This window comes from Onychomys torridus, chromosome 14 (assembly GCF_903995425.1).
Source record: "Onychomys torridus chromosome 14, mOncTor1.1, whole genome shotgun sequence".
NCBI classification, from domain to species: domain Eukaryota; kingdom Metazoa; phylum Chordata; class Mammalia; order Rodentia; family Cricetidae; genus Onychomys; species Onychomys torridus.
The window spans coordinates 82,242,093-82,262,973 of NC_050456.1; the positions used below are offsets into that span (position 1 = coordinate 82,242,093).

At 48.4% G+C, this 20,881-nt stretch overlaps 2 long non-coding RNA genes across 3 annotated transcripts in view; both read right to left on the minus strand.

Moving 5' to 3' along the window:
* Positions 1-833: 833 nt before the first annotated feature.
* LOC118595513 lies at positions 834-7,885 on the minus strand. Of its 2 annotated transcripts, XR_004946533.1 has the most exons (4): positions 7,371-7,885; positions 4,652-4,844; positions 1,034-1,135; positions 834-926 (listed from the first exon to the last, which is right to left on the minus strand). It is a non-coding gene; the product is annotated as an uncharacterized LOC118595513 (long non-coding RNA). The 2 variants fall into 2 exon arrangements; XR_004946532.1 differs by lacking the exons at positions 834-926; positions 7,371-7,885 and having other exon boundaries at positions 4,652-7,361.
* Positions 7,886-11,928: 4,043 nt separating this feature from the next.
* Positions 11,929-20,881, minus strand: part of LOC118595512 — a 29,491-nt gene continuing 20,538 nt past the window's right edge. The window contains exons 4-5 of the long non-coding RNA XR_004946530.1: positions 16,210-16,420; positions 11,929-12,037 (exon numbers count right to left, since the gene is read on the minus strand). This is a non-coding gene — a long non-coding RNA (uncharacterized LOC118595512). The remainder of the gene's footprint in view (positions 12,038-16,209; positions 16,421-20,881) is intronic.

Here is a 20,881-nt window from a genome sequence, read left to right on the forward strand (position 1 = left end):
AAGGTGCAACTAAAGTAGACACTGGCAGGGGCTTTGGGTGCATCTGGGCTCCACAAGGCCTACTACCTCAGGCACCCAATTCATTATTCCTTAAGACCAAAGTCTTACTTGACCTTCAGTTTCAATTTTTTTTTTCATCTGGGGCTGTAGAAATGGCTTGGTGGTTAACAGCACTTGCTCCTCTTGCAAAGGACCCAGGTTCAATTTCTGGCATCCACATCGGGTGACTCACAAACTCCAGTTCTAGGTTATCTGAAACCCTATGGGTACCTGAATGTACACGGTGCACATAAACTCATGCAGATAGACAAACATAAATTTTTAAAAAGCCTTTTTATTTATTTGTTTGTTTGTTTGTTTGTTTGTTTATTTATTACTTATTTTTAGGCACAACAGGACTGATGCACATGTGATCTCACAGAGACTGTGGCAGCACACACAGGGCCTGCACAGGTCTAAGCCACATGGGGTCCCAGCACTGAGAGGGGAAGTGGACATAAGCCCCCATCCCTAACCCAGAAGCTCTCTCCCACTGATAATCATCCTCAAAGGAAAGATTAGTGTTCTTCAATGGAGTCTCACTGGGGACACAAACCACACTCCAGGGCAGGCCCCATGCCCAGCAGTAGGTGGCCCACACAAAACAAACGCAATGGTGTTTTTGGAGGTGTTTGTCTCATAATCCTTTGTCTGGATTTTTTTAACCTTTACAGGTCTGTTTCTTAGACATTATGGTTTTGTGTTTTTATGGGATTTCCGTGTGTGACTCTGCATTTTTATGTTTCTTGTGCTTTTTCTTGGGTTCTTTTATCTGTTTCTTGTCCGTTTATTTGTTTGTTTTTTTAGATGCCTGCTTTTTTTTCTAAGGAGAGAGACAGATAAAGAAAGGGTATGGACTTAGGTGGGCAGGGAAGACCTAGGATTAGCTGTGGGAGGGGAAAACATAATCAGAATATATTACATGCAAAAAAATCTATGTTCAATTTAAAGCATTTTAAAGAGAATAAAAAGATAAAGACAAGAGCCTACATACCTCACCCTTAAAACATTGTCTCTACTGTTGCCTTCTCTGTTGTTTGGTTGCTGGCACCTTGGCTACTTTGTTTTCTGTTGGTAGAGGCTGTGCCAAGGCAGTCTAGGGATCAGAACACAGTTAGTGACATTGTCTCCTTGAGAAATACACGGGGGACACCTCCTTTTCAGAAATGAGGTTTCTGCTACATTTTAATTCTTTAAACACTAGAAAGGTATGTGTAGCAATTCTTTAAATTCCTTTGAACCACAGACAGAATAAATGTCTCAAATCCCTCAGGGTAGCAGTGTGTGCTGGTAGAGATGGGAGAGGCCAAGTCCCCTCCACCTGCCCCCAATACCTCTCACTTCTCCCAGAAACTCCCCCAACACAGCCGTGCTCTCAGGACAACAGACTGGACTCCTGTTAATGAGTTACTAAAATGCCTCTGGAAGCAAAGCATGTAAGACTACAGCTCAGATTGGTGAGCAGCCACACCCTCAGGAGGTCCTTTCAGAGGCCACAAGGCAAGTTTTCCAAATGTCCTCAAACTACAGCAGTGCCCTGCACCGCACACACAGTGCCATAAGTAGCAGGACCCAGAAAAGAGGGTGTCCAGCATGGCGGGGGCGGGTAAGTCAGTAACCTGGTGTTGAGCAGAGAGAAGGAAGCGTACAGGGAATTAATGAGTGGATGGAGATCCTTGCACTGTGTGAGTACTTCCCTGATGTTACTCTTTCCTGCTTCAGTGGACCACTTGCACCCTGTTCCTCACATCAGCTGCTGGCCAGTGCACATGAACCATCGCCAGAATGTGCCTGCAGACTGAGCTACACTCATCTACCTGGGCACCCACATCAGGCCCCTTCCCAGGGCCTCTCCTTCTCCCAACCTTTCCTTCAACATAAGCCCACACCCTGCCTTGGATACCTGATCTTTCTCTCTGTGGCTCCCCATCTTCCCACTCTGCAAGCCTCGGGTCCTGGTTGTCCTTACTCCTGAGTCCCTGTCTCCACCCATGCTCCTCATCAGGGACACTAGGGAGAACCCCGAGGCTTTCTCCTGGCCTTCTGAAGTCAATTCACTTCTGCCATTCGTAATCCCCACCCACAGTCACCAGTTCCTCTACAGGCCAGTTTGATGTCACTTCAACCCACCTGAACTTCTGCTACAGAGATAAGAGTGGGGACCTTCTCAAACTGGCCAGCCAGTCACCTTCTTATTGGATATATCCCCCCACCAGCTCCACTGGGAGCCACAGACCACAGACCCAGACTCTCCATGACTGTTCCAGTGATAGCCAAGTTCTCTCTAATTCTGGGAAACCTGAACTAGCTCACACTTAGTTGTGGCAGCCTCAGCCTCCAGGCCAACATGTTACAAGCACCAAGATCACCAAGATGACCATGCAGTCTCTGGCAGCACTGTCTGGTGTCCTGAGGACTCATTTCCAGTCTCCACTCTGCCATGAAAGATGCTAGGGTATGGTATGCTTCTGCCTCCTGACGTCCTCTCGAATCTTGAAAGTCAGTAAAGTGGCAGTGCTGGTTGTCAATGAGCAGCACTGTTACTGTGTGAGAAAGGTCACGAGGTGACGGAACCCAGAATCAGAGCTTTGTTAGGAGGAAGCGGGGAGGGGACAGAAGAGAGTGACCAGGCCTGTGGAAGACATGTGCAGAGGTGGGGAGGAGGAGAGAGCAGAAGAGAGGGGAGGGGTCTGTGTCTGGCTTTTTAAGGATTTCCCTGCACATGTGCATGTGGGCTTATAGAGCTAGGTCATGCATGCATGCGCAGATTGCCGCACACATTACATAATCATGCAGCTCACAGATGATGTAAGACCCCTTACTTATCTACTGAACTGAGCGTGTATGGTCATGCTGCTGGAGGAGTGGCAGAATCCTAACAGGCAGAACACGGGGACCAGCACCCCCTTCCCTCACCAGCACAGGCACTCCACCTTTGTATTATTATTTATATCCCTCCTTGTTCTAGGAGGATCTGAGGCAGCTTTGATCAAACTTCACAGATTTACTTCTCAGGATTCTTGCATTAGCTAGGAGAGCCAGAGGCTCGAAATTATAAATTCATTCTTTCCATCAACAAATATTCATTCTGTTCTAAGTGCAGGGAAAGAAGACTCAGAGTTTCCACACCAAAGGCCTCACCATGCCCAGGAAACCCAGACCTGATTCCAGCGGGGTCAGGCAGAAGCCAGAGCATCTACTGGGTATGCCGCCAGAGAAAGCTGGGGGCCAGGCAATTCTGGTCCATTCTTCGAAGAAGGGCTGCTGAAAGGACTCATCCAGATCAGGTCATCCTGTCACCCTGCCTGTGGCCAATCTTAGCAACATATTTCCAAGAAGTCATTCCATCCCCACTTCCAACTCCTGTAGCTTTTTAAGAAAAGCCAGCCCACTAGGAGATGGTTGAGGGGGTTTCTACCCTCAGGAGCCTGAGACCCTAGGTGACTCAGGTCATTTCTCTGGGACTCACCCTGGGCAGCAGATGAAAAGAAGAATTGAAATGGTACTTGCTGTCTCTAAGACTAAATTTTTAAAGAAAACCCCTAGCAGCTGGGGGCAGCAGAGCAACTCTTGGCCTCATTTTGACCACTTAAAGATGAAGGGAAGGCCATGTCCACCCACAAGCACAAAGCTGAGGGATAAGAGGGCTCAGAGTGGCCTTCCAGGCATTGCTGCTCCAGGCACCATCACTGCATTCAGAGAGCATGATGAAGAAAATGCTGCCTGCATCACATTGTGGTTGGGAGACAGCCATTGGAACAAAGGCCCAATCCAGAGAAAGCTGGATGGGGAGACTGGGACCAGAGAGGGGCCAGGGAAAGCTGTCAGAGGAGGAAGCCAGCAGGGCCACCACCAGGTAGAAGAGCCTCCAGGTAGAGAGAACAATGAGGTCACACAGGGCCTCACTGAGGGGATCCATACACACAAATCAAAGGTGTCTCTACACACTTGCAGGGCACACTCCAAAGACACAGCAATTGCATCCACAATAGCACAAAGAGGGATAAAATCCTTAGGAATATGGTTCATAGAAATGGAGAGCTTGGACTCTGAACATCATACCTCTTTGTCAAGAGGAACTCAATATCTAAACAGAGACACTGCAGCATGTATACAGATGTGGAGACGTCACCTTGAGGTGATGCTCCCTGGGCAGAAGTATAGTTTCAGTGCACCCCAGGCTCCAATCCTGAGTGGCACCTTTGCAGAAATGGATAAGATGGTTCCTTCTGGAAGGCATGTGACCTAACAAGGATCCAGTGATGGGGGAATGTCTTTTTGTTGCTCCGATTAGTTGACAAATGAAGATCTTTGGCCAATGGTAAGGCAGAATAGGGTTAGGCAGGACATTCTAACTAGAGAGAAGGAAGGAAAAGGGCAGAACAGAGAAGACGCTGAGAGCCACCACCAGGAGAAGCAAGATGTAAAGGTATCGATAAGCCACAAGCCATGTGGCAAAGAATAGATTTATAGAAATGGGTTAATTTAAGATGTAAGAGCTAGCTAGCAAGAGGCCTGCCATAGACCATACAGTTTGTAAGTAATATAAGCCTCTGTGTGTTTAATTGGGTCTGAGCGGCTGCAGGACCTGGTGGGACACAGGGAAACTTACTATAATCCAGAATATCTGAAGGAGTTGGTTTGAAGTTTGTGTGATAGAAGTCTCCTCTCAAATCATTAGAGGCAGGACATCTGAAGTCAAGGGCAGGGAGGCTCTGCTACTCCGGTAATACTCATATCCAACAATCCACTGTTTCCATCCAGTGACATCCGTGTCTGTCTGTATGTCCATACCTTCTCATGACCTTAGAATAAAGACCCCAGTCACCCTAATGACCCATCTTACCTTCGTCCTATCTGCAAAGGCCATGTTTCTAAATACCACATTCGTGGACCCTAAGGTTTTAGGGTTAAGCATAGCTTTCAGGGCACAGGAACCCCCAGCAGGCTGTAGGGACTTGACCTGGCAGGAGTCACTTGGGGCTAGAGAGATGCCTTACCACTTAGATCTTCCAGGGGACCCAAGTTCAGTTCCCAGCCACCACAATGGGTGATTCAGAACTGCTGTAACTACAAGGGAATCTGATACCCTCTTCTGGTCTCTATGAGAACGACACTCACACAGAAACACATGAACTTTGCCTTCTTAGGCTAAAGAAGCATTTCTAAAAGAATAACTCTAATAATGACTTGGGTACAGAGTGAGGTCACTGTGCTTAAACAGAGCCTTTAGGGAGTTATCTGCTGAGCCAGGCTGGTCCCTTTGAACAGTGATTCTCAACCTTCCTAATGCTGTGACCTTTAACACAGTTCCTCATATTGTAGTGATTCCCAACCATAAGAATCATTTTTGCTGCTATTTCATAGCTGTAATTTTGCTACTGTTTTGAATCCTAATGTAAATCTCTGATACTCAGGGTGTCTGATATGCAACTGCTGTGAAAGGGTCATTCAACCCTCAAAGGGGTCAAGACCCCCAGGTTGAGAACCACTGCCCTTTGAGGCTCATGTTGTCTTGCAGACACACAATCCTGTGGTAATCAACTGATGTTAACTTTTGGGTCTGTTTGGACCAAAGCTTTGGTCACATAAACACTGGTTATTCCAAATCCATCTATAAAAATCTCTTTAGCAAGAACTTGTAGCTTCGTAAGGATTTCATAAGAATGAAGTCCTATTGCTAGTCTGTCCAAAGCCAGTGTTGTCAATTCTTACACACACACACACACACACACACACACACACACACACACACACACGCACACACACACTGGACTGATTGAGTCAGCCAACCCTTGCCACTGTCAACAACTGCTTTCATGTATAGCCTTCCCCTTTGAGCCCTACTTTGTGCCTCTCATTTCTATTGGACGGCACCTGACACATCTTCATGTCCCCCAGCCCGGGACAGGAACCTTTCTGATGATGTCTCTGTGGAAGGAATAAATAGGGTATGTGCCAATTTTCAGGGTGCATACTGCAGCAGGAGGGTGGGAGCAAACAAATAATGATACTGCTGATGCCCTGTCCAAAACCTCATGTTGCTTTCCTGACTCTGCTGAAGGACCTCCGTTTTCTTCAAAACCTAGTCACAACCCCATACCCAGAGAATGGGTTCCTTGGGTTATCAAGACAAGTCCTTCTCTGAACTCTGAGCTCTACCCTTGAGCTCCCATGAGGCTAACTGCCTAACCCTAAAATGGCCCTAGACTGGGCTTTCCCACCTTCTTCTTCCAAGGCTTCAAACCAAGGGCAACACTGAGTCAGGCGCTGAGGGCAAACCATGAGCCTGTCCCTCCTGAAGATCTCATCTCTGTGCTTAGGCCAGCTGTCAGTCCCAGGGTAAAGAGGTGAACATGACCTGTGAGGATGTACATCACACCAACATCACCACCCACCCATATGGCCTCATAGTGAAGGACTTCACGAGTAGAACGAGGCAGAGGACAACGCATCAGCCAAGGCCAGAGGAGACGCATGCCCCAGCTTGACTCGAGGGCTGGGAACAATAGGGGTTTCAACAGCAAGAGGTCTGAGAAGGTCATCCCACATCTATCAGTAAGAGAGCAATGTGAATTTCTAAGCAGCGACATCTGGAAGATCAAAACTATTGCACTTCAATCACCAGGAAGCTCTCTGCTCGTTACATGCAATCATACTTAGTTATTAATAGATGCAGGCTCGACACCGGCATTCTGCATGCTCATCCTGAGGTGTGTGAGGGACTCTGCTGGCATTTAGTTAGTCATTTTCATCAGCATCTTCCACGGATTGACCGATCTGACCCCAAAACCTCACGCTGTCACTCATCATAAGTGAATTTATCAACATGTACGTAATCAGAATACACAGGAGAGCCTGAGCTGTTTGCATATGGAATTACTTCACTCTTCACGCTTCAAAAAAATTCAATTTTGCATAATAAATAATGATAAGGGCCAGTTGACAATTATCTAGATGGGAATATTACGTGGAAATGATTGGAATTTCAATGGGCTGGGGGATCTGTCTGGAGGCTGCCTAAGTAATCAGCCTCCGCGGCTGACTCCCTCCATTGTCGGGCACACAAAGCTCCGACCTTCCTGCTGCAGGCTGCAGTATGCACCCTGCAAATTGGCACGTACCCTATTAGTAATTTCCTCCTGTGACACAGGCTTAGATGCACAGTCAGGCGAATATGAAAATTAATTAGGCTATTATTTTAATGCAGAAGAACAGAAGCTTATCTGGAAAAAATCTCATACACACACTCACACAAACACACATGCTCACACACCTCCAAACAAATGGGTAACTGGGTCTGCCTTCCCCCAGAAGACCCTGCCACTTACCACAGGCCCACTCCAAGGCATTGTGTTTCCCCTCAGCTTCTGAGTGACTCAGAAATGGAATAATCACCTCAAAGGAATAAAGAAAAAAGGACAAAGCTCATTCTTGATTTTTCCAAGAGAGCACAGTGCAATGTGGCTTGATTGCAAGGCTTGGTAGGGTATTGTGACTTTCGCTAATTACACTTCATGCTGCATTTTCTAAACCAGTCATTGTATCCATGGAAGAATGCTGGGAGATAGCACATCTCCCTGCCACTTTGCACCCTGTCAAGATGCAAAGCCACATGGGAAATGTGCACCTGCTTCAGAGGTGTTCCTTCTGGCCAAGCCTCAGCTCGTGGCCCTGAGACCCAGGCCTTCTGTAGCATCAACAGTCATTTTAAAGGGTTGATGGTCAGAGGGCTTTGTTAATTATGAAACAAATGAAGTTGGGCATGGTGACATAGGCCTCTACTCCTAACACTCAGGTGGGCAAGGCAGGAGGATGGCAAGTTCAAGGCTAACCTGGGCTACACAGTAAGACCCTGTCTCAAAAGCAATTTAAAAAAAGAAAGAAAGAACAAATATGGGCAAGCAAGATGGCTCAGTGGGTGTGGGCACTTGACATCAGGCCTGACAACTTGTTTTTGATCCTTAGGACCTACAGGATGGAAAGAGAAAAATCAACTCCAAATAGTTGTCCTCTGACCTCCACAAGTGTGCTATAGCATGTGTGTGCCCACACATGTACATATACATGCACACATAAAATAAATATGTATTTTTTTAAACCACCAAGTATTGGCGAACCAGACATGCAAACAGAAAACCCTGCAATTTCCCCATAAATATGCCAGTCCTGCAGACTTCTTGGCCTGTGTATGGCTCCCAGGTGTGCAACTCTAGACCTGCATCAGACAGGTCCTGCAAGACTTCCCACAACCCTGTGCTCTTCAATGGCAGCTGTCCTCCTACTGTTCTAAGTGAGGACATTAGGAGTCCTCAGCTCCTGATTGGCAGGTTGTCTGGTTCCACCCACTCCCACCATGTTCTGCCTCCTTTACCTTCCTAGTTCAGGGTACCAAACAGGGTTCAGGCAAGACACTCTCCAGAAAGGGCCAGGGCCAGCAGAACAGAATTTATGGCGTCTTAGTTGCAATGGGTACTAGAAGTGATAGTGGAGCAGTGAAGGTCCCCACTGGCTTGTTGGAAACTTTCCAGAAGAGAGGGGGATAAAAGCACCTGCCTTCCCCTCTCACTGACAAAGAGAGAAAGACCAGTGTGACTCCAAAGGCTGAGCAGAGTGTGAGCCCAGATAGGTAAGCACAGTGTGAAAGCAAACTGAGGACACACCCAGGTGTGACACAGTCAGCCAGGCCCCAGCCCCTGTGACAAGCGCCTCCTACTGAAGACAGCCCCAGTAGAGGGTGGTGCTAAAATGGGAGCCCTCAGAGTGCAGTAACCACTGGGGGGGGCATGAAGGTGCCACTCAGGTCCACAAGTCCCTAGTGGGACCATCCTTCTTCTAGTGGGGCCCCTACTTCCTCTGATGACTTTTGACTCCATTGTTTATGAGGATTAGTGGACAGGGGCTTCACCTACCTCACCATCTCTTCTGTGTTAATTCATCATCCCCTACCCCAGATTTGCTCATCTGGGAGAGGGCTACTGGGGACCAGGCAGTGGCCTGGACTCAAGGGAGTCCTGGTCCCTCTGTTCATGTTTCCTGGCACCCATTGGCAGCGCCACCCATCCTTCATCCAACTTCTGCCACTGCTGACCTACAGCTTTTCCTGTTTCACACTCTAACGTGGGAAAGGAGCTAAGTGGTCCCATTAATGTCCTCATCATTGGCGAGAGGCCATGGCCAAGATTCCTGCAGCAGGAGGAATGCCCACCATGCATGGAAACCATATCCACGGAGCCATGGATGGGGAGGGCAGACTTCACATGGCTCCCTGTGACAGTGGAGTGCTTCAGCGGAGGGCAAGTAACCCTGGGCTCTGGAGTGTTCTGAGAACTTGCACCATTTGCTTCCTCTCTATTGGTCCCAGGTTGGATCATGGGACTTCTGGGATGTTCCAGGACAGAGGCATCAGCAAGGTAGGCAGGGGCCAAGGACAAAACACAGGGGCCTCCCTCTAGCAGGACATTCTGAGCTAAATCCCTCTCCTGCCCCGTACCCTCTAGCTGTCTGCTTGCTGCTTTGTGTGACCATGGTTGCTTTTGCCTCCTTAGATACCCCGCAGATACTTATACAAGGACTCAGCTCCTCCACCTGAGGTCATTCTTCTTACTTGAGGCATCCCAGAGCCTCCAGGCTGACTTCAGGGTCAGACAGCTTGTTTGTCCCTGGGTCTTGCCCAGGTTAGACCAAGACCCAGGTGTCTCAGCTTCCATCCATTCACAATAGGAACCCTGAGTTAAAATCTACACTTCAAGTCCTGTGGTAAAAAGAGGAAGGTTTAGAAAGCCTGTCTGCTGACAAATGCCAAATGGGTATAAAGTAAGCAGACTTCTCTACAGGTCTTCTGCTGAGACAGAGACAGAGAGAGACATTCCCAGAAGTCAAGAAAGGGAGGAGAGAAAGAGAGAGAGAGAAAGAGAGAGAGAGAGAGAGACAGAGACAGAGACAGAGACAGAGACAGACAGAGACAGAAACAGTAAAAGATAAAAGCAGATGAAAAAGGGAAGCAGACTGGCACAACAAAGCAGAGACAAAGAGAGAAAGAGAGACAGATGCAGAGACACAGAAAGAACGAGACAGAAACCGACAGGTAAAGATGGAAAGAAAGAGGCAGCTGAGAGCCCCTGGTGCTGGTGATGTGGCCCAGAGAACAAGGTCACATGGTAAAAACCAGGCAGAACACAGCCAGGTCAAAGAGACACAAGCCAACAAGACACTGCAGAGGTGTTGACTCGGCCTATTCTCAATGTCAGTGTCACAAGAGGCAGAAACGTAAAGGCTTGGGACCCAACCTAGAAGGATAATGGAGAGCCACGAAGGTTACACACAGGGAACTCATCTTGATTTTGCAAAGAGCCATGAAGGAAGCGATAAAGTCGCCTGCAGATCTTGGTGTGTGTTGCGTTGTAACTATGTTAAAACTCTGCTTTGACCAGTTTATAGAGGAAGCTGTCCTCAGGAGAGATCAAAGTGGTCAGGACTATCACCTTGCCTGCATCCCACTCTTTGATTAACCACTAAAAAGTACAGCCAATGCATCACTGTGTGACGTTGCACACCTTTAATCCCAATATTCAGGAAGCAGAGGCAGGTCGATTTCTGTGACTTGCACTGTGAGGTCATGGGCGACAGTGAGGGATCAGAGCTGATGGGTGTGGCCTGCACTGTGAGGTCACAGGTGGCAGTGAGGGATCAGAGCTGGTGAGTGTGGCCTGCCCTGTGAGGTCACAGGTGGCAGTGAGGGATCAGAGCTGGTGGGTGTGGCCTGCACTGTGAGGTCACAGGTGGCAGTGAGGGATGAGAGCTGGTGGGTGTGGCCTGCACTGTGAGGTCACAGGTGACAGAAGAATCAGAGCTGATGGGTGTGGCCTGCCCTGTGAGGTCACAGGTGGCAGTGACAGACTGCAGATTGCACGTTTTTGAAACTTTAGGTTTGTGCTTTTTAAAAATACAATAAAAAATGCTTAAAATGGAGGTAATTCAAAGTGAAGTAGGAAGAAAGTCTTCTGGCAAGGACTGTAATCTGAGAGGACTGGTCATCACTAGAAATGGGCTTTTCATTTGTTTTTTGTGGAACAGGTTTCTCACATGTAGCCCAGTCTGGCCTTGAACTCCAGATTCTCCGGCCTTTCTCTCCCACTATAAGCAAGTGCTACGACCTTGAGTGTGCAGCACCACACCCAGCTGCCATCTGTAGAACTGTGATGAGGTGTCTGTTTAGTTCTTCAGCCTATTTTTGCTTAGCTTGGTTTTCTTTTGAGGAAATGTCTCTCTAGGTAGCTCTGAATAGACCTGAACTTGAGGTTCTGTCTCAGTTTCCCTAGTGCAGGGATCAGTGACATGAGCCTCCATGACAGACTAGAATAAGCTTGTAAGCAAAATGGGATTATCTCAGACAGAACTGACTGTCTTTTTTAAAATTTATTTTATAATTTAATTTTACATATCAGCCACGGATTCCCCTGTCCTCCCTCCTCCAGCCCCCCTCCTCCCTAGCCCACCCCCCATTCCCATCTCCTCCAGGGCAAGGACTCCCCTGGGGATTCAGCTCAGCCTGGTAGATTCAATAGAGGCAGGTCCAGTCCCCTCCTCCCTTCACCCAGGCTGAGCAAAGTGTCCCTGCATAGGCCCCAGGTTCCAAACAGCCAGCTCATGCACTAAGGACAGGTCCTGGTCCCATTGCCTGGGGGGCCTCCCAAACTGTTCAAGTTAACCAACTGTCTCACTTATCCAGAGGGCCTGATCCAGTTGGGAGCTCCTTAGCTATTGGTTCATAGTTTATGTGTTTCCACTAGTTTGGCTATTTGTCCCTGTGCTTTTTCCAATCATAGTCTCAACAATTCTCACTCATACAATCCCTCCTCTTTCTCACCAATTGGACTCCTGGAGCTCCACCAGGGGTGTGGCTGTAGATCTCTGCATCCACTTCCATCAGTTATTGTATGCACATGCCTGTCTTAAGGCCTTAGCACACTCAGCAGAGGGCTGATCCCACAGCTTACTATAATAGAGTAAATAAAAGAGGCAAAGAAAAAAAAAAAAACATGAGAAACCACAAGAAATACAACCATACAGAAAAAATGCACTCACTCAATACCATAATTAATGTAATAGAACTTATAATCCCAGCTGATCAGAAAGATGCCTGGAGCCCAGGAATTTGAAACCAACCTGAACTACATAGCCCCTCTAAAAAGCAAAACAAAAACTTTGAATGTGGAGGTAAATTAGAGCCTCAATATGAAACTTTAATTTTTTTTTTTAAAAAAGACAGTTTATAAGAGCACATCTAAAATAAAAGTACTTTTAAAACTGAAAGTAAAGGGTCTAGATAGAAGGCTCAGTGGTTAAGAGTACATACTGCTCTTGCAGGGGATCCAAGATTGATTCTCAACACCTATGTCAGATGGATCACAATCACCTGTAACTCCAGCTCCAGGGGATCTGACTCCCTCTTCTGGTCTCCATAGACACCTGCACTCACATGAGCATACGTACACACAGATACACATACGTATACATAATTAGCAACTAATTTTTTAAAAATATTGACTGCTGTGGGATGTTCTGTATGTCAAATTGTTGCTCTGATTGGATAATAAATAAGACACTGATTGTCTAGTAGCCAGGCAGGAAGTATAGGTGGGACAATCTCATACCACCCAAGTCACACTGTGCTGGGGACAGATGCTGAGGAGCCCTTCTCAGAAAGGCCACAGGGTCCCACATTGCCTCCCATCACCTACCTGGGTGGTGGATGCTGGCCTGGAATGAGCTGTCTAGGTGTTACCACCACCCAAACTCCACCACTCCCTGCTGAGCCCTGATGCCCACATGCTACTGGTCCCAGCCACAGGCCTTTCCTGCCCCCCTGGATCAGGAGATCATACTGTACATTTTCCTTTTTAATATGATCAAAATCCAGTGGTCACTGTTCTGGTGGAAGCTCTACCTCAGCCCCTGGCACCCTGGCACCCATATACCCAAAGAGCCGGGAATTGTCTGGTGGAAGCCCCATCTCTCTGCACAGACCCTGCCATCAGAAAGTCCTGCCAAACATGGCTCCTCCCCAAGAGATGCTCAAGACCACTCCCACAGTCTAATTAGACTGCCTCCAAGGAAACAGACACATGGTTTTCGGGTCTCCCGTCCCTGTCTCCTCTCTGGGGTATTGGAGAATCACCCACGAACACTTTACCCGTTAAATCAGGGCTTTTTCTAATTTGGTCTGATTTGGATTGCTGCAATGGTGGAGAGGCTTATTGGGGTGCAGAAACTTTTCAGTCATAGATGGAAACTCACCTAGCAACACCTAGACCTGCCTTTGAACAAATAACTGGACTCTGAATCCCCGCCACAGTGGCCCGTGCTTATAGCTTCCTTCATCCATAGCTGTCCCTTAGGAAACCTGTCAATTCAAAGCCTAACCACTTCTTCTCCAGTTCTTCCCTGAGTAAAGCAAGGTACTCCAAACCATGGAGGAGGTGAAAGGAATTCACCCATTGTCACAGTGCACAGCTTCAAAAACTCCTGATGTGAGGGAGTGAACAACGGCATTGGTAGTCCCTCGTGATGTTTGTACGGTGTGGAATGTGTGAAGGCAGGTCCAGAGTGGGAAGCATGATGGGCTGTGGTGCAGACGCATCCTCTGCCTGGCACCGATGATACTGCCAGCCTGTTCTAGCACCTGCAATACCTTTCAGTCAGTAGTCTCATGATGCAATAGAATTGTGCTGCACCCAGGACCTGTGTAACCATTAACCATCCCAGACAGCTTCTGAGAGCTGGGAGGCAACCTCCAAGACTCTTCCCACCAGGCCACAGCTCTGTCTCCAAAAGCTCTCATATCCTATGTGCCATTGCCCCACCCAAGGGACCTCAGTTCAGGATGAAAGCTGAACCCTAGCCTGCCAACAGCCTAGGGAGAGGGTGAAGAATGGGAAAGCTGTGGTGATGGGGTCAGGTCCCAGTGGCTGCTCAGCATGTTTTGCTGGTGCAGGGCTACCTGGAACAGACATTGCTCTTCTGCATGTAGATGACTCTTCTGCCGGAAGACGGCAATGGGAAGGCTGGAAAGGCTAGGAGAGACAACTCAATGAGCAAAGCTCCTGTCTTGCAAACTCAAGGACCCGAGTCAGAACAGTGTGACTCAGAACCCATGCTAGGCATGACTGCACGTTTATAATCCCAGTTCTGGGGAGGCAGAGACGGGAGGATCCCTATAACTTCCTGGCCTAGCAGTCAGGCCTAATTGGTGAGCTCCAGGCCAACGAGAGGCACTGCTTCAAAGGAGCTGGCAGAATTCCTCAGGATGATACCTAAGGTTATCTTTCAGCCTCCACAACAACACACATGTGTGCACCTTCATAACATAAAACCCACAAATATGTGTGCATGTGCACACATGCACACCCACGTGCATTAAGGGGAGGGGGAAGATGGCAACAGAAGTGTTGCCACAAGTTCTAAAACTTCTAAGAGACACTGGTGCAGCCTCACATCCCTCTTCTTCCCCTTTTCAGCCTGTTTCTGGGGAATGGGTGACCTGTCCGTATCTTGAAAATATGCCCACACTTGAGATACAGGCTGCGGGGACCCTCTGAGTGCTCCCTACTGCTTCCTCAGCTCTGCTCAGAGCCTGTGGATGCCATATGGACAACTCTGACCAATTTCAAGGTCCTCTAGCCTTATGGGATGGTGGGGTGTCCTCCTGAGCTGGCTGTGTCCCCCAGTGGACATCACCTGAGTGATTGATTTACCTACTTCCTTCACCTATGGGTGCAGCCTTGCTAAAGAAAGTACGTCACTGGAGGCAGGCTTTGAGATGAACAAGCCTTACCTACCTAGAGTTTGTCCTTTCTGCTTCATGTTTGTGTTTTAAGATGTAAGCACTCAGCTTCCTGCTCCCAACTCCTCCATGCCTTCACAAACAGTGCTCCCATCTGGACACCAGGTATTCAAATATGAGCCTATGGATATTTTATATTTGAGCCACAACACCCCCTGTGCTCTGTAAAAGGCACTGCAGACTCTGATGTGGGAAATGCATTCCTAGGCAGCAACAGCCGGCTTGCATCTGGACTCTGGACCCTTCACAGAGTGCTCGGGGGTCAGGGAGCACAAGGAGAATGTAGTGAGTTCCATGCCACAGAGGCTGGGGTTCCACAGAAGGCAAACAAAACAGGAAAGCAGAGAGAGGTGGGGAGGGCTGTGGACTTGGGGTGCCCTGTGCAGTCAAGGCTGAGGCCTGGACTGGTGTGCTCCATTGTACTGTGGGAGATATGCCAATGATGTGAAAATCTCCTCTTCTGAAGATCTGCTTCTACTGGGTTCAGGATTCAGGAAGAGAAGTTGTTATGTTACATACTACCGCCTAGTCCAGTTACTGCCATAGCATTGTGCATGGGGTAACTGTGCAGATGGGGCTAAGGCAGAGTACAGAAGTAGCTGGGCTGGGCACAGACAGGCTTTCCTGTAGTGGATAGCCATCCCAGCATTGGCCTGGAAGTTCCAACCCCCATTGAAGCTTCGGTAATGGTCACGCCCACAAGGCGGGGCGGAGGAGGAAGCAGAAGACCCAGGATCGAGAGGAGGTCTCTCTCTTGGTTCTGGGACACTGGACGCAGGAGGTAGACCGAGCAGAGTTCTCCAGAGAACACCCCCGGACTGCGCCATACCTTTGCCAGACTCTACAACCTATCCCTTCATTTGTAAGTTACCCCACAAAATAAACCTCCCTTTTAACTTCGTGGAGTGGCCTTAATAATTTCACCAATACTTGCCTGCCTGAAAGAGAAATAGAGTATGCTGTGGCCATGGCATGTGTGAACCCAGAATCTGTGATGCTTAATTTTGATTGTCAGCCAGACTGGATCTAGAACCATCCAGAAGAAAACCTTTGGGCATGTCTGTGAGGGGTGCCCAACATTGGGTTGTTGTAGGAAGACCCAGTCTGGACTCAGTGTTCTGTATGGTCAGAAGCAGCAAGGATATAAAACTGTACCTGTCGGTAGACATCACCACATGCCCTGTCGTCCCAGACTCACCCTCTTCGCTGCTCAGACTCACTGATATCCCTGGACAACCTCCACAGAAGACAGCTTGCCTGATGCAGAGGAGCACAAAACACCTCAGCCCCTCCCCACCCCCAGCCCAGCATGGTGTAACACTCACCTCCTAATTGGCAGCCTGACAGAAATTCGCCCTTCCACTGAGACCGTTGAGTGGGAGCTTGAAGGGCCAGATCTCATATGGCCTCAGCTGAGAACCACTGGGGCTTGCCCTGGGCCTGCTCAGTATTCATGAAATAACACGATTCCTCAACGCTCCTTGGAGGCTCTGAAAGCAGAGGGCCTTTGTCCTTGGATTTAGAGTGAGCAGGGAGCTGAAGGAAGAGGGAGAGTGTGGATACAATGCAGGGGTGTGAGCACCAGCTAAGGCAGTTGGGAGTAGTGGCACACTGCAAAAAAGAATAATCTGGTCTCCAGGTGAGAGCAGGTAGTGTGAGAAGCTGCAGCCCCCCTCCCCCACAGGCTCTCTCCTGGCCAGGACTCTGCTTGGTGGCTAACATTCAGGATCTGGGGGTTTCAGGGGACACCACAGAGATTCTATTTTCCAGTGTCATGGTGGGTGCTTCGGGGGGGGGGGGGGGTAGAGCGGACTGCCAGCAAGCCTGTCAGAATGGCAGAAGGGGAAACTTGGTTGAGGAATCCCCATGGTCAGGGTCAGAGGAAACCTTCAGAAGGAGTTGCTGCAGCCTGTAGAGGAAGGAGACCCCCAGCACTAACAGTCCTCCAGTTCCTCGGGCTCCCAAGTCAAACTGGGAAGTCATTGCTTCCTCAGAGACAGCCAACAGATAGGAAGCCACCAGGGAGATCTTCCCAGGCAAGACCACAACAGCAGACCCAGGAAGTGGGCACAGGCACAAGCTGACTGGACAGACACCAACATTGTCACTGGCCTCATGCCAGGCTCAGGAACAGCACTCAGCACAGGCCCTGGAAAAGGGATTTCTCCTGTAGTAGCAAACTAAACTGGAACATGTAATAAGAGACTAATGTGGTCTCTGCCACACAGGTCTGAGAATGACTCAGTGTTACCCTTGTGACTGGAGACTGGTGCCCTTGTTCACCATGACATCTCCAGAATGGACAGTGCTGCCACATCTACAAGGAGATCTGGGTTATTGACCCACAGGCCTGCAAGCACACAGGCAGGTACTAGAAATACGAACACATGCAGACCTAGATGTAAGCATAGGTGTGTACACACAGACACATACCAGGCATGCACAGACAGGCAGATTTGTGCAGGATTTGAAGGCAAGAGTTCACTGAGCCACTCTGTTCTTGCTCAGATACCTGCCAGGCTGAGCACCAGGGTACAAAATTGAAAGCTCAGAGACAGATATAGAAAAAAATGCCAAGCAGATGGTGTGTGAGGATGCAGACCCATAAGAAATAAGGGCAGAGAGAGGGCTGTTTAACAACGCTACAGGAAAGAATTTTTAAAATCCCCATTTTTCCCCACTCACACAAAGGCAAAGATCTTAAATTGAGCTCAAAATTTCAGGATGCCAGCCATCTGGAGACTACAAAAGAAAAACCCGGTGCAGGCACAGACCCAGATGTGTATGAAGGTTGCAGAAGGAAACAGTAGACCCTGCAGGTTTACAAACAGCTTCCCTAGGAAAAACAACTTCTTCCCCATTCTGCCCCCAATGAGACCCCTTTCTCCTTCTCTATCCTTAGCTACAAACAAACAAAAAACAAAATAAAAAACAGTTTAAAGCATAGAGGCTGAGTTCTCTCAAATTCTGGTCTTGGCGATGCTGGGTCCTGCACCCTGACAGTGCGGCCAGACCTTGAGACTCCACCTCTCAGGTAGGTAAAGCCTGCTCCAGCTGTGGAACTCAACCTGAGACAGGGTTTCTCTGTGTGGTCCTGCCTGTCCTGGCACTCGCTCTTAGACCAGGCTGGCCTTGAACTCACAGAAATCCACATGCCTCTGCCTCTTGAGTGCTAGAATGAGCCACCACTAAATGCTCATTCTTTATCTCCTCTTACAAACTTAGTTCTTACAAGAGTGGCCCTAAGGCTGGTTTGGCGGTGCACATCTTTAGTCCTAGCACCCATGAGGCAGAAGCAGAAGGGTCTCTGTAGGTTCAAGACCAGCCTGGTCTACATAGCAAGTTCCAGACAAACAGTACTACAGAGAGACCTGCCTCAAAACAAATGAGAGAGAGAGAGAGAGAGAGAGAGAGAGAGAGAGAGAGAGAGAGAGAGAGAGATGAAATTAGAACCTCAACTGAATTCGGGAATACATCTAGCACTTAGAAGGCTGAGGCAGGAGAATTCTTGTAAGTTTATGGCCAACTTGGGATAAGAGTAAGACCACCTCAATCACTTAATCAATAAAAACCTTACTTCACATCATTTCCAAAATTAAACCAATACAGATTTTTACCTTTTCTACTTACTGAAGACTTTCACATATGAAGGCCATGGACACAGATTCCAAGGAAAAGACCAAGATACTTTGCTTCAAAAAAAACCATAAAATTTCAGATGGGTGGTGACGCCAGCATTTGGGAGGCAGAGGCAGGTGGGTCTCTGAGTTGGAGGCCAGCCTGGTCTACAGAGTGAGTTCCAGGACTACACAGAGAAACCCTGTATAAAAAAAAAAAAAAAAGGTTTTAAAATGAAAAATTTTAAACAGGAAGCAAAAATCAAAATAGATTAAAATGAGAACCATGGGTGGGGATAGGAGTTGTTTGGTTGTTTGCACCTGGGGCTGGAAAGATGGCTCTCGGTGGTTAGGAATGTTAGCTTCTCTCCTGGAGAGCCCAGGTATGGTTCTCAGCACCCACATGATTGACAACCATCTTCAGGGAATCGAAGGCCTACATCCCTCTAGGCTGTAGAGGGATTTGGTAGAGTCTAGGGGATGGAAGACCTCTGTGGGCACTTCATACATGTGGTACACACACAGAGATACATGCAAGCAAAACACTCATACACATAAAAAATGTCTAAAGTATGTTTTAAAGTATCTAAATGAAATGGCTGAGGTACCGCCATCCTAACAGAATTTTGTGCCTGCCTGGTCACTTCTCAGTCTTCCACTTCCAACAGCCACCACATTCACCTTGGGGACCCTTCTAGGATGGTCCATGACCTTGACCATGGTCCAAACATGTTTCGTAGTGTCTGGAATTTATCAATGAGCCTTGTAAAGAGAGCAGATGTTACTAGGCAATTCTAAACCCCTCACTAATGTCTCTCTCTCTCTCTCACACACACACACACACACACACACACACACACACACACACCACGGATATAATTATGGTTTTGTTTTTTAAGACATTATACCCCAGAGCTTGGGCACCAAGAAACTTCCCAGAGGCGCGAACCTGCTCTTGGTCTGGCTATTAAGGATTCAAAACTTTAAATTGCCATTATCAGCTTGGCTGTCAGTAACTATCTCTTGTGGATCATTTCATGGGGAGGCCCCCAGCGAGATTTCCCACGCTCAGCCTGGGTCTGGCCTTCCAAGTCAGGGAGAGGTTGTAGGGGAGTTTCACCCTGACAAAAGTTCGAGGACTCTGCTCCTCTCACTGAGTCCAGAGAGGTAGTTCTGAAGCTCCAGTACACCGAATTCAGTTCTGGATAAGAATAGGCCCCAAAGTGTCTGGATAAAAGAGATGTTGAAAGCCCTCTTCCTGGTTTGGAAAGAGAAAATACTGACCAGAAACTCTTCCCCAGTCCTCCACACGAGGTTCAGACACCCACAGCCAGGACCTTCATACAGACTCTTCCTCTCCTGAAGGATATGGTTTCTGTTTTGCTTGAATGAATGGCTGGCAGACTGTGTAAATGATCAGAAGTGTGATGGGCGCGTTTGGCCCGGGGAGTTGAGAATGTGTGACAGGCAAATTTGGCCCAGGGAATTGTTTATTTATTTCTTGATTTTGTTGCTGGTGTTTCTGTTTTGTCTAGTCCCTGTAAAAAGGAGTTGAAATTCTGCTGTTTTGTTTTTGTTTTTGTTTTTGTCTTCGGATTTTTCCAGGAGGTAGCACCCTCTGCACCTTGTTGTTAGCTGTTTGTCTTATTGTCTGCCCCCACCCCACCACCTTCAACAGTGCGGGCTCCAAAGCCGGGGTTTGTTCCTCCGACTTCAGCCTGGGGGCCTGCTTCACGTGGCAAAGTCCAGAACCTAGGTGGACAGCCCTTGAGGAACCCCAGGGAGCCTGGGCGAGCTGGGAGGAGGGGCACTGGGGAGGGGGACTGGGGACCTGGGTCTGGGGAGGCTGAGGTCTGCACTCCCAGGTGCTCTTACCCCCGCAGCGCCCCCCCCCCATTGTCCTGCCGCCTTAGAAGACACCATTGCTTTTCGCTGAAGCCCCCCACCCCCACCCCACGCCCCATACTAACTCAGGAGTTCAGTCTCAGGAGACACCGCTCCTCCTACAGCAAGCAGCAACGATTTAGAGAAAGGGTGTTGCCCTTTCCTGATGTACGTTTCCTTTTCTCCTTCAGATCCGCATAACTGGATAACCCAGACACCTCCTTTTATTCTGATAAGCCCGAGGCCATAACTGCCCTCCTGGTATCTGTCCAGTTCCCCCACCCTGCACCCATCACCCCACCCCTCTGACTCTTCTGCTTCAAAGAAAAGGGAACTTGGTGAGGCAGAGGCAGAAGAGGTTTTTACTGATAGGGACGCAGAAAAGCTACTCACTTTGAGACAGCTCTCCATCCAAAGGCCCTGACCAGGCCCTCAGTACAGTACATATGCAGGTTCCCAGGCCCTGGACACTTTTTACTTGTACTTTATAACTGGA